Raw genomic sequence first — 17,463 nt, 5'->3', positions numbered from 1 at the left:
TAAATCTCCAGGAAGGAAGGAGAATATGTCTCCTGCATTTATAGGTTTAAAAACCCAACTTGACCCTCATTTTGTTGTACAGTTTTTTTTTCTTTTTTCTGTAGCACTCTAAGTGCTGTTTTCCTTGCTTACTGTTCATTTCCACTGGCAACTTACCTGGGACATCTTCCACCAAACATGGCATTTTCTTAGGAAAGTTGTACTCAGTTTGATGAGAAGATCTTATTGACTGAAGGGAAAATAAATGATCTCAAGATAAATAAATTCATGTCAGGTAAGTTCTGGGAGAATTAATTTTCAGATATGTAATTCCAGAACTTAATTAGATCACCTTGAAGATGGATTTAATGAATGTTCTCAGATTGAGTATTCATGAAACAAAAAGGGTTTTCCTAAGAACTGATGAGCATACTTGTGTTTTTTACTCTGTTCTTTTTTCTGAGCAATCTAGTGTTGATGGAAAACCCTTGTAAACCCCCTTAAAAACAGAATGAAGAATGAATATAAGCCTTTGATCAAGAATTAAGGAGGATTAACATTCCTTTACAAATTCTCTTATCACACAAGTTATATAGTGTCTTACATTTTTCACGTCTATTCTGGGTAAGGGACATCAGTTAATTTGTTGTAACTGCTTGTGCATTCTTAGCCCAAAGATTATTTAAAAATCTCTAATTCATATATCAATTGTTCAGTGGTTCTTTAATAGGAACTATCACTTGAGAAATTCTTCTTTCTGACAAAGTGACATATTGTACAGTTTTATCCCCAAAGCTAATTTGCCATTTTCAAGCACCTTTATGAAATGTTAAGAGCCTTTAGTGGGACTGTAAAATAAGCCAGTAAGGTTAGGTTATCAATGATCACGTAACCAACTACCTTAACTTTCTTTCAACTGAATAATAGTAACCACAATGGTAGACACACACACACACACACACACACACACACACACACACACACACGTGCAATTGCAAAATAATAACCATGCAACAAGCATCATTTAGTATTGAAAATGCCTTTTGAGGGGCGCCTGGGTGGTGCAGTCGGTTAAGCGTCCGACTTCAGCCAGGTCACGATCTTGCGGTCCGTGAGTTCGAGCCCCGCGTCAGGCTCTGGGCTGATGGCTCAGAGCCTGGAGCCTGTTTCCGATTCTGTGTCTCCCTCTCTCTCTGCCCCTCCCCCGTTCATGCTCTGTCTCTCTCTGTCCCCAAAAAATAAATAAAAAAATGTTGAAAAAAAAATTAAAAAAAAAAAAAAAAGAAAATGCCTTTTGATTTCAAAGGATAAGATAAATAAGGTTTATATGCGTATACATATATTCCCCAGAACTTCTAGAAACAAATACTTTGTTTTTCAATATATATTCCTTTCCTCCTATAAAATGAAAGAATATTTGTCTTAAATATAAGCTAGCAAGGGGTTGCTTTCCAAAGACAATTAATTATAGTAATAATATCTAATCGTGTAGTATTAACTAGCACATTGAATCACAATAGTAGCAGCAGTGAACATACTTGAGTGTGACTCTGTGTTAGGGCTGAGCCACTAGCCACAACTTGAAGTGGAGAAGTAGCTTCCTATTTTTGGAAATAAAGCAGTTCCCTGTGATCTTTAGCCTGGTTTTCTGTGGTTTCAGTTACCACTAATTTTTTTTTTTTATTACTTGTGTTGTGTTGTGTTGTTATAATAGTTGTATTTCATTATTTTTGTTAGTCTCCTACTATGCTTAATTTATACATTAAACTTCATCACAAGCACGTATCTATAGGAGAAAAAATTTCTGTATAGGGTCTGGTGCTATCCATGGTTTCAGGCATCCACTGGGGGGGTCTTAGCATGTATCTCCTGCAGATAAGAGTGGAGAGACTACTGCGTGCTATCTTCATTCAACAAATGTTTACTGAGAATCTACCTTGTGCCCAGATGCCATGCTAAGCCCTGAGGTTACAGGCATGAGTAACACATACATGATGCTGGTTCTCCAGAGATGGAGTCCCCATGGATACTAGCATAGCCACACTGGTAAAATGAGAAATAATGCACAGTTCCTGCAAGTCCTTTGTTCTTTAGCAGATCATTTAATGGTCAGGCCTGTATCTCAGCAGTAAAATGGGGCTATGACAGGAAAAATCACTTGGGGACAGGGGGATTGAATGAGAGGATTTGTCTGAGAATTGGCGTAGTGACTGGTCTATTGTGGGTGCTCAACAAAAGTTAGCCAATGTGATGATGATGCTACTGTTATTTTGAGTGTAGATTTCTGTGTAACTGTTCTGGAGTATGTGAGATGCTCACTGCATGGTAGGGGCAGAATCTTTCCCTGCCTGTGAAAAATGAGAGAAGTGGGGTGCCTAGGTGGTTTTGTCAGTTAAGTATCCAACTCAATTTCTGCTGAGGTCATTATCTCAAGGATCCGTGAGTTCAAACCCCGCCTCAGGCTCCACGCTGACAGTGCGGAGCGTTCTTGAGATTCTCTCTCTGTCCCTCCCCCGCTCTTGCAGCTCTGTATCTTTCTCTAAATAAATAAATAAAATAAATCTTTAAAACAATGAGGGAAGTATTAAGAGGGAATTGGAAATTCAAGGAGGCCTTTGCTGTTGTGCATTGTATTATCATAGGCAGAGTATCACAGCTGGAGAAACCATCAATCGTGGGGTACAGCAGCAGATGCTGAGAGGGAAAGTTAAAACAGGTGAGAGCAGAATAGCACACACTGACTAGAAAGGTCTTGTGTGGGGGGTTGGGAACCATGTGGTGTCAGCTTGCCTGAAATCACTGAGGTAAATGGAAAAAGCCAGATTTTGCTGTGGAACCCAGGAAAGGGTCTGAGGGCAAGGAGAACAAGGGTAACAGATAGTGGGAAGTGAGGGTTTCTGGAGTATATTGAAGACAAAGGAGTTACAGTAATTCAAAGGACAGAGATTCAGAATTCAGAATAGCGATTTGCCCAGAAGGGGGTGTAGCATGGGCAGGGATGGAAGAAAAGGGCTTACTTTAGTGCTGGACCCAGTAAGAGGAAATTGAAGCCCTTAAAGAAAAGGAAATTTGCCTAAATCTCTCAACCAACAAGTTTGGAAATTTCAATCAGACAAGATGGGACTTATCAAAATGGGGAATGAAATGCAATAAAGTAGCGGGAGACCATCTTAGTAATTCTGACATAAAAAGATTAGAGGATTCACTCATTACTGTACAAAAATTGAACATGGGAAATGAATTACAGTGAAAAAGATGGTTCTTTAATTTTAGTTTGAATTGAGGATACAATGCTACATATTAGAATTGCTGAGAGGACAAATTAAAGGTTCTTCTCCACCTGAGAAGGAAAAGCAGCTACCTTCTCCCACTTTGGCCATGGAAGAGGGCAAAAACCTTGTGGTAGATAGAGGTCTGATCAGGAGACCTGCCTTCTGGTGAAATTCTGGTGAATTTTTTGAAGTAGCGTGCTTTTTCTGGGCCTCAATTACTTCATCTGTGGATAGCATATAAACAAATAGTTTCATTTATATTTCCTTTTTAAAAATGTTTATTTATTTTTGAGAGACACGGTGGGAAGGGGGCAGAGAGAGAGGGGAACAGAGGATCTGAAGTGGGCTTTGCACTGACAGCAGAGAGCCTGATGTGCAGAGAGCCCAATGTGGGAATCGAACTTATGAACTGCGAGATCATGACCTGAGCCAAAGTCTGATGCTTAACCGACTGAGCCACCTAGGTGCCCCATATATTTCCTTTTGTTTTTAAATTTATTTTAGGGAGAGAGAGGGAGAGTGAGAGAGAGAGCGAGTGCATGAATGGGGGAGAGGGGCAGAGGGAAAGAGAGGATCTTAAGCAGGGTTCATGGTCAGTGCAGAGCCCAGCCCAATGTGGGCTTCCATCCCATGATCCTGGGCTTGAGCCAAAATCAAGAGTCAGACACTTAATTAACTGAGCCACCCAGGTGCCCCCTCATTTATATTTCTATGGGCTCTAGAATGTAACCTGATATTTCACATTGCTAACTGCTTTAACTGCCTATTTTAGTGAAGGTATAAAGCAAGAATTGAGAGCAGTGGTAGATTAAAGTAGTCAGAAATAAGGCCAAAAACATAATCTACCAGTAAAAAATAGTTATTGAGAGCTGAAATTTGGAGGCAGTCTACATGAGTTCAAATCCTGGCTCTGTCCAGCTTTCCTGGGCAAGTTATTCAACTTTTTGTGCCTCGGCTTTCTCATCTATAAAATCGCAAATAACTAAAATGGCAATTTTAAATAATTAATTAAATAAGTCCATATGCGTAGAGTTGCTTATAATGAAGCCCTACCCATGAGTATGGAATTGCTACCAAGCTTCACTAGAGATGGAAATAATGTGAGTCACATATTAAAGGTAGAAAGATTTAGAAAGAGATTCCAGACCAGGGAAACAGTAGGAAAGAAAGAAGGAAGTATGAGTTTGGCAGCTGTGGATGGAAGACAGTCACGCCATTTTCTAGAGTAGAAAGAAACCAGGACTGAATAATGGAGGGCATTAATTTCTACTATAGAGTTTCCTACTGGAAGGATTAGAGAGCTCTGTCATAGCTACTGAGCACATTATACTTCACTCTGTGAAATAATGGGAAAATGCTGGAGGTTCTCAAAAGGGAATTACATGACAAACATGGCTTTGGAGGAGGCTGGATCTGATAACTGTATTCTGGTTGGATGTTCATTTATTGGTGCCATTTGGTCAGTGTTCTCTGTAAGAATATGGTAAAAGATTGTATTTTTAGATAATAGTAGGTCTAATGTACTCCAAAAGGCTCGGTGCTAGTGATAGATGGGTCAGAGTTTGGGACAAGAAAAAGAAAAGTTTCCCTTTGGGCCCTCCTACGTAAATCATAGGTAGGCGGTGCTGGGGTCTTTGGAAAGAGTTGTATTATTATTATTTTAATGTTTATTAATTTTGAGAGAGAGACACACACAAAGCACAAGCAGGGGAGAAGCAGAGGGAGAGGGAGACACATAATCTGAAACAGGCTCTGAGCTGTCAGCACAGAGGCCAACATGGGTCTTGAACTCATGTTGGGTCTTGAACTCACTCAAACCATGAGACTATGACCTTAGCTGAAGCTGGAAGCTCAACCGACTGAGCCACCCAGGCGCCCCCCACCCCCCGCCCCGTTGGAAAGTGTTTTATATTGAAATGATCTGTTTTCTGTGGGGATGTTTCCTATCAGAGCCTTCATGAGGTATTTTAGGTCTTTTAAAAAATCCATGTCCTCTAGTTCAAATGGTAGTCAGGAAATTTGGGAGAGGAGCAAGCAATCAGTATTAAACTAAAAACTTCTTAGTTTTATTTATAGGAGCTATGGAAACATTTAAATGTCGGGACGACTGAGTGGCTCAGTCGGTTAAACTTCATGTGGCCTCCCTGAAGATGTCCTGCGAGGCTGAGCAGACAACTTGTCACAAATTCTGGCTAGCTCAGTAACACATTCTTATATTTTCTCCCCTTACACTCTTTTTTCCATCACTCTTGCTGCCATGGGATTGCATTCCCCAATAACATGGCAGCACAATAAGTTTTTGCAAAGACAATTTTAGTGGAAAGGAGGTTGCTGGATTGTGGGGGAAAGTGCCAGGATAGGACATTGGGGATACACAGTTTTCTTTGTGCCTGGAAGTAATCCCCAATATTGATTATTTTAAGTATTTTGGTGTTACCTGTAACATGATTAAGTAGGGTCTGGAGAGAAGTTCTAGGGGAGATACAAGGATAGATCTGACATCCCTGCCTTTTATGGAATGAAAGTTTGTCATCCTGCAGATCAGTTCCTGTGGGGATTATTCAAACTGAATGTCTTTAAAAGAGGCCTGATGTATAGCAATGCTCTATCCCTATAGAACTTCCTGATTGTCAATTCAAAATTCTGTTAGTGTTCATATAATCCTATAGTCTCTGAATAGCCAACTCCCAATCCGAATTTATAACTAACCTCTTATAACCTCCTCTGGGAGGAGTTTGTTCATCCCTTTGCTTTCTGTTGAACTTTTGAGACTGTACCCTCATCTATGTTTCAGAGATCTTTTTACATTTATATTATAGTGTAAGCCATTCTATTTCTGTACAGTATGGAGGGGTCCTGGAAGCAGAAACTGTGCCTTGGTCAATGCTGAATTTCTAGAAGCTAACAGATGCTTGGCATACAGTAGGCAGGCCTTGACATTTGTTGACTCCACTGACTGGCTAAAAGGAACCCTGATGAAATCCCTAGCTTTTTAATTAACCTATTGAACAAATCCCAGGAGAAAATTGTTCAGTCAGACTCACATTTTGTGTGAGTATAATATGCTTTTAACCACATGATGAAATATGACAACAAAGATTCCATGGTATTAAGATATTTATCTGGCAATTTTTGCAAGTCCCCACCACTTAATTATTTGGGCTAAGTCTTTGAAAGCCCTGATAAAATGTTAATTTGGAAGTATCATACCTATATATCTGGTCAGATTAGCCCCAGTTCTTTGCTACATAGACACACAAACCATATTTGGACCTAGTCAGCCTAAGGCCAACAAGTAATGACCTATCCACCCTGTCACACTACCTTTTTCAAATAACAAAGTAGGGTATTTATTTTTAATTTTTTTTTCAATGTTTATTTATTTTTGGGACAGAGAGAGACAGAGCATGAATGGGGGAGGGGCAGAGAGAGAGAGAGACACAGAATCGGAAACAGGCTCCAGGCTCTGAGCCATCAGCCCAGAGCCCGACGCGGGGCTCGAACTCACGGACCGCAAGATCGTGACCTGGCTGAAGTCGGACGCTTAACCGACTGCACCACCCAGGCGCCCCGAAAGTAGGGTATTTATTAAAAAACAATGTAAGGTATTTATTGGTCTCTAGCATCCAGGAAAAATAGACAAAATAAAGGGTGAGGGAAAGACAGAAAAGAAAATAGATTTTATGTACTGGAAAAAAAAAAAACTTCTGAATCCGAAACATTTTTGTCTTTGGAGTATATAAAAGAAAGGATTCCATGACAAGTCATTTGGTGGGGAGGAATATCAAGGCAGGAATCCATCTGATGCATGAGGTTCTCCAAAGGAGATTGTCAGTGGGGTAAGGGCAGCAAAGAGCAAAAATGAATGTCTCAGAATTGAGAGCCAAATAAAGGGCATTGGAAAGATTTTTCATGCACCTGGTAACTATGACTGGGACATTGACCTAGGCAACTTGCTTTAGAGTAAAAACTATAGTTACAAGATGAGCAGTCATTTAACCACCTGATGAATGACTTCAGGTTCCGTAGCATTTCTTTAGGCAGAATTATATGGTAGTTAAGAGTAGGTGGTCTGCCTGTATACAAAAAAAAAAAAAAAAAAATCTCGATTTTCATCTTGGTGCTACCATTTACTAACTCTGTGACCATCTCAGCCTAGTTCTTTAACTTCCATCTGCCTCAGTTTCTGTAAAGTAAATAGCATTCCCCTCAGAGTGTTATAGGGACCATGAGGGAAATAATTCATGTGAAGCCCTCATCCCTGTATTACTGGCAAGTGTTCAATAAATGCTCATTGTTTGTCACATCGTTGTTATAATTAGGGTCCAGTTCTGGTAGGTGTTCTTCTACCTTTGTGTTTTGACTAACAAGGATGCATTTTTAAAACTTTTCAGAGACTCCTAATCCTCAGTAATATGGGCATCTGATCTCTGGGACTGAGAAAATCCTCACTAATTTTCCCAAAGCTGATAAAAATCCACGATATTCTAAACGACCTTATCAAGTGCTGTCCTAGTCTGGGGAGGCAGGGGAGTGACTTGAAGGTGAAATACCCCGTTAGCAATCCCCCAGGTGAATGGAAAATTTAAAATAATATTCTAATGATTCATTGTACATTACTACGCCCCATTAGGTGCCTACATTACATCTTAGGGCACAATCAATATCTGTCATCTTGCTTATGGCTTTGGTGCTAGAGCGGTTCAATTTCATTTTGCAACTCTCATGCTCATGAAGCTATAGCTCAGGTGTCATATGATAAAATATTACTCAGAAGTACATATTCACTCCTAAAGCATAGTGGGAAATAATTGATGAAGAAGGTGTCTTTCCATCTGGTCAAACACCATTAAAGTGAGGATACGATTGATATGAGAAAAAAGTAAGACCAACATTGTATGAAACTTTTTGGTGAATCCCTATGAGAGAGAGAGAGAGAGAGAGAGAGAGAGAGAGAGTGTGTGTGTGTGTGTGTGTGTGTGTGTGTGTGTGTGTGTGTATTCTGTATTCAAGACAGTTCTTTGAAAAGTATTTTTTAAGCACTTAAGCCAGATTGCTATTTATAAAACTTTAATATAGATAAAACTTCATTAATATATCTATTACATAAAGAGAGGTACCAGTATGTAGACATATGCTGGTTTTCATTAAAAATGTTTTTTTAAACTATTCAGTTACAGATTATGGCAAAACTGAAGGGAGACACTCCAAAGTAGCCATGAGTAAGTAATAATAAACCAGTTGTCATCATTCTCAACAAAGCTACTGAATTAGCTAAATAATCTATATTTTGAGTTGTTTCAGAATTGGAATGCCAACTGACTGCCCCCTCTTTTTTTCATGTGGGTTCTCTTGTGGAGAAGTCTACAAAAACAGTGCAATTAAAATATCTTCCCCACACATTCTACCAAGTAGAAAGTCATTCAGGTTAATAGCAGCCTGTATTAGAATTTCAGTATAACTGGGAGGGTGAAACCCATCATCCGATGCCCTGTAGTTTAGTGTGAATTTTTAAAAATGTTAAATGCATCCTTTCTTTCCAAATTGAAATCAAACAGAAATGTGAATTCTGCTTAAGAGAGAGGGCGTGGAACATGGTAAACCCACGGCTCTTGCCATAGTGTGGAGCTTCTGAAAGACAAAAGTCAATGTGAAAGTGTGAGTGTGTGTGTGTGTGTGTGTGTGTGTAGTATAAAAAGACCAAATTCAGCTCTAGAAATAGATGCCTAAAAGCCTCAACAAATTTAATTGGCACAGCCCATCTGTTTAAGATGCCGTTGGCTGCAGGCACCATTTGCCATGACTCTGGAAAAACACCAATAACATGCTGCCTCACAGATGTCCTCAATGCTCTTAGACCTGTCTGACTTTATAAAAGGAGGGACATATGCAAGTCAGTACATCTGGTGACATTTGATTTGGGGTAAAAAAATGACTGCAACAGTGGCTTTCTTTTACATAGGAGTTTGTCCTGAAAAGGACTGTGAAAAACTGGCTTCATTTGATTGTTAATATATAATTGTATATTAGATAGCCACAGTTTAGTCTTGGGGAGATTTGATAAACTATAATAATTTATTTGGTTTCTTTAAAAAAGTTGAGAAATTTAAACACCTTAACACTGATATATTATACCTTGGAAGGGCACTTTTTGGGTTTTAGAATATTAAATTGCGACTCACACTACAGAATATACATTGATACTGGAGCAAATACCCTGGTATTGAGAAGAAAACATATTTTGCAAGGGAGAGAAGGGTCTGGAGGCCCAAGTAATATATTGTTTTAGATCAGTGTAAGAAAGGAAGAGAAGCAGGTGTAGGATAAGGCAAATGAATCACACAGAAACATGAGTTTGATTGGGACAGTCTCAAAATGCTGCAGGTGATTGTAAACATTGAGGGGATCAGTGGGGCTATCCTGTTCTGTTATTTTCTTTTATGCTGGATATTGCCAGATTTTGCATCATGAAATGTAAAATACTAGAAAGTTTTTTTTTTCCTTTGCAATTATTCATCCCTTTCTATTTTTGTATAGCTTTGGGCGACTGTTGAATATTCCTAATATATCTTAGCATGGCTTTAAGGGGGGAAACAATGAGAAGAAGTGAGGAATTTACTTTGATTGTTGAAACATATATGTTTAACCCAGTGTAGTAAAGTGAGTCTCCTGTTTTCTCTGTCATTTTGTTACAGAGTCAGGCACTACGCCCTCCCCACTGTTGGATTAAGTAGAGTCTTCCTCTAATTTAGGATTGGTGTGGGTGCTGTTTACTTTGTGGATTTCTGACTCTCTCATTTCAGGCCTAAAGTTTAGAATTCTGTCGAATTGCATAGGTTTCTTCAATAGCCTTCTATTTATTCTTTCTTTTGCCACTTCCTATTTCCAACTCATGTGTTGCTATGAGACAAATTTTCTTTAAACATGACTGTTTTTTGAGTCATTCCTTGTTGAAGAACCTAACCATTTTTCTCGTGCTCTGATGTATAATCTGTATTTCTCTTTCCAGAATTCAAGGTCATCTTCACTTTTGTTCCACTTGATCTCACCTTAATTTCCTGCCCATCCTCTACGTGAAATGTATCCTCCCCCGACCAATTAACCCCCCCCCCGCCCTTTGTAGTTTTCATGCCATGCCCTATGCTACTGCTTTTCCCTAGAGCACTCACTCTGCCTTCTTTTTCCCTCATAAATCTTACTGAGTTTTAAGTTCACTTTGATTCTCACTCATACAGTAGTAAAACAGCTAACTCACACTGAGCCCTGACAATGTGCCAGCCACTGTTCTAAGCACCTGTCATAATTGCATTGTTTAATTTCTTTCTTTTTTTTTTTAATTAATTTATTTATTTTGAGAGAGAACACAAGCAGGGGACAGGTAGAGAGAGAGAATCCCAAAGCAGGCTCCGCCCTTCCAGCTCTGAGCCCAACTTGGGGCTCAGTCTCACAAAACTGTGAGATCATGACCTAAGCAGAAGCCAAAAGTCAGGCATTTAAACTGAACCACCCAGTGCCCAGCATTGTTTAGTTTCTGAATCAATCTTATAAGGTAATTCTGCATCCCCATTTTACAAACAAGGCAATTGAGGCACAGAGGAGGAACTGCCTAATAGCACACCTATTAAGTCACTTGACTGGGATACACAACCAGACTCCTGACTTTTCTTTCTGTTCTCTCCACTGTCACACTCTTTGGCCACCCTGCTCAGTCCCCAGAGCCATCCAACTCATCTGATTTTCTCCATTATGAGCTTACATGGTACCTTTATTCAGAATTTTAAAGTATATTATTTATTTGTGTCTATTTTATGCATGCTCTTTTTTTCTAAACAGTTATGTAGCAGGATATCTTAAAATGAGTTCTGTACCTTGTTCTACTTTCTTACAAAACAGCATACTGTCCCAGCTCATGGCAGAAACTCATTAAATACTCATTTGTTGTTGATAGATCATGCAAAGGCAACACTCCTCCCCTCCAGTTATATAATAATTGTCTTGATTTTGTATTTCACTCTGGCAATATTGACTAAGTACCTTCAAATCTAGTGACACACTGTAAAGTGTTTTAAATTTCCTGTATGAGATCTAAAAGTAGGTCACAGGTCAGGTGATAGTTAACTAGCATTCTTCACTGGCTTCTGAGTTGGGCTCCAATAGATCTGACTTATTTGCTTTTATTTCAACATTTTTTGGACACAACTTTTTAAAACATTATTACCATGTAAACAACATATCACACAAATCAGAAAATCCCACCATTTGTGATATTACAGTCTATGTTCTAGGAGACACTGTTTAACTACCTTAGATTCTCCTTACTGGGCACTAGACAGTACATGCTCCTGAAATCATGGATATTGGCTTTAAAAAACTCAATTTCACTGTGTTTTAGCTGAGTTACCTTTCTTTTAACCAATATTATGATCACAATTTGAAAATGTCTGGTTTTAATATTGGATGCAATCTTTTTTTTTTTTTTTTTTTTTTTTTTGGATGCAATCTTAATATATGGCCACTGGGAACGGAAGCTCGGGAATCAGGCAGACCCTGAATTTGAATCCCATCTCTACCATGGGGCAATCTTAGCAAGAAAGGCCGTTTATATGAACAACCACTTCTTAATATCTAAAATGGGGATAATAACACCTACTCTGCAGTTACTTGAGCAAGTCACTCCTTTGTGCCTGTGGGTTGTTGTGAGAATTAAATCCAGTAATACATATAAAGGAATTACATGGCATACTTTTTGCCATATGGTAATTGCTTTATAAGAAGTTTTTATTAGTAGCAATAATATATTTCTTTTTTTAATGTTTTTTAAATTTATTTTTGAGAGACAGACAGTGCGAGCAAGTGAGGGAGGGTCAGAGAGAGAAGGAGATGCAGAATCTGAAGCAGGCTGCAGGCTATGAGCTGTCAGCGCAGAGCCCAACGTGGGGCTTGAAGCTATGAACCCTGAGATCATGATCTGAGGTCAAGTCAGATGCTTAACTGAGCCACCCAGGCACCCTGCAGCGATATATTTCTTAAAGGTAATATTTGATATATTCTGACCCACCTGAAAAAAAATGACATGTAGAATTTGTAGATGATTTCCCTCCCTCCCTTCCTTCTTTTTTCCTCTCCTCTCCTCTCCTCTCCTCTCCTCTCCTCTCCTCTCCTCTCCTCTCCTCTCCTTTCTTTTCCTTCCTCTTAGTTTTTAAAAGAGCTTTATTGAAGTATAATTTATGTACAATAAAATTCACTGATGGATTTTGGTGATTGCATGCAGACAGGTTAGCAACACTGCAGTGAAGATATAACAGAGTCCCATCACCCTAAAATACTGCTTCATGTCCATTTGCCATCAAAACACACTCCACCTGTATTCCTATTCCCAGGCAACCACTGATTTGTTTTTTGTCACCTTGGTTTTGCCATTTCTAAAATTCCATATTAATGGAACCCTACAGTGTGTAGACTTGTACATTTGATATCTTTTCCTCAGCATTATGTTTTGGAGATTTACTTAATTTAGTAATACTATATTATTACGTTTAATGATATTTTATTTACTTTTATTGCTGAGTAGTGTTTCATGGTATGAATATATCAAAATGTGTCTATCCATTCACCACCTGATAGGCATTAGGTTATTTCAGCTTTTAGCTTCATGAATGATGTTGCAATAAATATATGAATACAAGGCTTTGTGTGAACTGATGTCCAGGAAGAGGATACAGGATTGTATGGGAGAGCATAGCACACTGTGCCCGAATCACAACAGCTTTGTTCTGGTCTTTGCCAGTGATGCGATAATAATAATAATGAAGTAGGCATGCCTTTTTATTTGTCTGGCCTGCCTAATCCCCTTCTCAGAGAAGCTGCTCCCACAGCCTCCGCTGAGCCAATTACCCTGCCCACAGCCCAGTCAGTGCTCACTGAACTGGGGCAGACATCTCAAACTTGCCAAATGGTTAATTCCCCTCTGAGAATGTGAAATTCAGAAATAAGGGCTTTCAGAAACAGGGGCTTTGTTGGGTTTAATTGAGTACGTGTGCTTGAACTAGAGGTAAGGTGGACTTGGCTGGAAAAGCCAGTTTCCATTAAGTACTGAGAGAGCAGAAACCCTGTGTGTTTGTGTGTGTGTATGATGTGTGTGTGTGGCAACAGAGAAGCAAGGAGACACGGAAATAATAAATGACTTGATGGAGGTATAAGCTTCATCCATTCCTCCACATTCCAGTGTTCCAAGATGCCAAACAATCCTTTCTGCATTTTTTTTTTTTTTTGCCAGATGCTCAGATAGTCTTCTAGTGAACTCTCTTCAGTCTGAACTAGGTTCAAAGGGCTTTTGGTTTTGACAAACGTATCAACCAAATGGTTCCTGACTGAGACAAATCATAATTGTTGGAATGATTTACTGAGTTCTAACTATGAACCAACTATTTTAATAACAGTAATGTCTTTATTACTCCCTTAATTTTTACCACAACATCCCTGCAACCCTGCATTTCCTTTTACACAAATGAAGCAACCTAAATTGAAAGAAATTAAGTAATTTGTATGAGGTCATGGAGTTGGAGAACAGCAGACCCCCAGCCTAAATTCTTACCTTCTTTTCTTTAAAGTCCCTGTTGGTACCTGAGATCCCAATTGGGCCCTTGGCAATGAAGTGAAGGAGGTGACCTAAGGCTCTGTAAAGATACCCCGGTTTCCGGATCTCCCAATGACATTTCTGAGGGAGTGAATGGAGTAATAGGCTAAGAGGAAGTTCCTGTCTGTGGATTCCACTTTCTCTATGAATGTAGATGATTTACTCCTGCTGAGGGCAGATATAGTATGGGATATTTGAAGAAAGACACTGGGAAAGCTACAGAGTGCTGATTTAGGAATGCAGAGAAGTTATAAGCATGTGTACTACACAAGGGCTGTGTTTCGCATGTTTAAAATTTAGGGAAGTATAAACATTCCCTGATGGCATAGTTGCTTCTTTGTTCTTTTGTTTATTTTATGGGGGGGGGGACATGTATGATTTTTGGAAGCTGAAACACTTTATTTCTGTTCCTTTTGGAAGTGACAAGGGTGGGTGGGTAAGGACTTGGCAAAAAAGCATGGAATGAAGGAAGTGCAGTCAGCCACAGGAAAGGAGGGAGGGGACCATGGAGAGGTAAGGGCTTCAGGATGTGTGAGGGAGCGCTCCCAAGTCAGCCACATTTATTCCCTTGGCCCGGTGTACTTCAGAAGCAGATGGCAGAATGGCGAAAGAATGTGTCTTAACCTTGCTCCTTGTATGTAAATACAGACTTTGCCACTAATTGCTGTGGCCTTTGACTATTTGCTGGTCTTTTCTCAGCTGTGGTCGCAACATCTGAAAAGGAAGATTGTTAGACTTCACAGGCTTGCTGTAAAAATGAAATGGGTTGAGGCAAATAAAGCACCAGGCCTGCCACCACATAGCAGGTGCTCAGTGAAGAGTATGTTTCTTACTACTGCTTCCTACTGTTGGAGACTTTCATTAGTTTTTCAGCTATTTACCTTGATGATTTTCTCTATCTTTAGGATTGTTAGGAAAATCAAAGAGGTTCACGGTGGAGAATATTATGTCATGGCTTGTAATGGGGTCACCCTTTTGCTCTCATACTCAGAACTAGATAAAAATAGGCCAGAGGTTTCTTGGTGGTTATTAATTTAAATTTATCAAAGCATCTTCTTAGGTGTAGGTGCCAAAGCGCTTGAGTATGTGGTTTAAATCGTTAGATACAAAGAGTGTTCGGTCTTTTTGTGGCTCAGGGATGGCAGTTATGCCTGGATCATGAGGCTTAGTGAATGGTCCCTCCTGCAGACAATATAGAGACTGAGAGTAGGGACTAGTGATTCCATTTTATCTTATATACTAAACGTAATAAATATATATATTTAATTATGTCATGGATATATTTATATAGAGATATTTTTGTGATGCATAGTGATTTGTGTGTGTATATATATATATGTGTGTATATATATATATATATATATTAACTGCTTTCTATATTTAGCCTTGAATGTCCTTTTGTGCAAAGAGACTGCATAAAATCACTGAGTCCAAGAAAGCCATATGTTGATGAAGATATGCTTAAGGAACACGGTCAAAAGTTCCATCACTGGGCCCCCAAAATGTTTTTTTTAAGCGTATTTATTTATTTGGATAGAGAGGGAGAGCATTTGACTGCATGCATGAGCAGGGGAGGGGCAGAGAAAGAGGGAGAGAGAGAATGCCAAGCAGGCTCCATGCTGTCAGGGACGAGCCCATTGGTTCTATCTTACCAATGGGGAGATCATGATCTCAGCCAAAATTGAGTCAGATGCTTAACCGACTGAGCCTCCCAGGTGCCCGGCCCCCAAAACGTTTTTATGCTAAAGACCAAGAGAACTGTCAGAGCAGACTTTGACAATTGTCTGTTTATTCTTGCACTAAAACAAGCAATTTAAAAACAGTTGAAAGGAAATGACTGGCTATTTTTGAGCACAATCCTCTGGAAATACAGCAGGAGTAAAGCATATGTAAATGAATGAAGCTGATGTTATGGAAGCCCAAATAAATCTTAGGGATGGACATTACCCAGAACTGAATGCAGCCTGTGGAGCACTCCAGGTGAAATTAAACTTAATTATTGGTGTAAATACTGCAGAATGATCGGTGGTAAGTAGAGAAAAAGGAGGATTCACCTCCGTCAGCTCAAAACACACATTGGTGCCCAATTTAAATTAATTTAATAATAATTAAAATATTCCCAATAATTCAAAGTTCTGTGAGTTTAATCCACAAGGTGATCCTGAACCAACAAGGGGGAGGCCAGGTATGACACTTCATCCAGGCACAGGGTCTGGGAGCTTCTAATTGCTTCTTGCTCTGCATTGTTTCCAGATGACAAGCTTTGCATACATTTTCTCCCTTGCTAGAAAATGTTATATTCTGTCATCTACTTTAAAGGTAGCAATTAAGAAGGATTATGTGTTAAAGATCTCCAGGCACCTGTGGAGATGATACTCCTAATTACCCTGAAGACACTGTGGTCTTTCAACTCATCAATGGTATAGAGTTATTTTTATGTGGGAAACAGGACAGAAATAAGTAGAGAGCATAGAGGCTGTTCTTGCCTTTTTTAAAGCTCCAGTCTTTTGTAAAACATAATCCAGATGATCTTATTGTGAACAAGTGAACCCTGATGTCAGTTTAGTAACCTGGGACAGGGAAGATTCTTTCTCTGCCAGGCCCACCCATTTCCATCTCCTTTTACATTTTGACTTCTGATTGCTTCTAAAATATCCCCAGACCCACTGTCTCCACACACCTTAGGACTTAACAATTGCATGAGTAGGGTGTCAGTTTGTCTCATTGACGTGGTAACCCAGAACCTGCACCTTATGCTTTTATTCATCCTTTGCAGAGCCCAGTGTACTTTAGACAAACCTGATTGCATGCACAAACTCTGTGGACTCAGTTTTCTCATCTGTAAAATTGGGAGAATTGCTATAAGGATTAATTGTGCTACTTTTATAAAAGTGATGAACACAATCCCTAGAGGGTCATAGGTACAGATAAACGACTTTTTCTCCTGGGGTACCTGGATGGCTCAGTCAGTTAAGCATCTGACTCTTGGTTTCCGCCCAGGTCATGATCTCATGGTTTGTGAGATAGAGCCCTGTGTCAGTCAGGCTCTGTGCTGACCACATGGAGTCTGCTTGGGATTCTCTCTTTTCCTTTCTCTGCCCCTCCTTTCCATGCTCACTCTCATAATAAATACACATTTTTTAAAAAGTCCTTTTTTTTCCCCTCAAAACAATGCTATGCACATTAACAAGTGTATTATTTTCCCTTTGTATATCATAAGTTAGCTAGGATTTTCTCCTTAACACATGACGCTGAGAATATTAATTTACCACCAGCAAAGCATGAACATTTTTAGAGCTGGGTTTTGAGTTCGTTCAGAGACATACAAACTTTCCAGTTACCAGCAGCAGACCTGTGCAGGCATTTCCTCAGCATGGAAACCGGAGGCTAGGTAGTACTTCTTCCCTGAGGATTAACTGCACCTCTGGCCAATCTCTAATGTCATTGTGCAGAAAGGTTAGAGAGACAGGTGTTATGTAAAAGGCCAATCATTGATTGAATATTTGCCTGTTCAAGGAGCTGCATTTCACTGTCTGTGGTGCCTTATAAAGAAGGAAGAAGGAAGAGCAGGAGGAG

This window comes from Lynx canadensis, chromosome C1, assembly GCF_007474595.2.
Source record: "Lynx canadensis isolate LIC74 chromosome C1, mLynCan4.pri.v2, whole genome shotgun sequence".
Taxonomy (NCBI): domain Eukaryota; kingdom Metazoa; phylum Chordata; class Mammalia; order Carnivora; family Felidae; genus Lynx; species Lynx canadensis.
Note: the sequence above shows the minus strand (reverse complement) of the source record.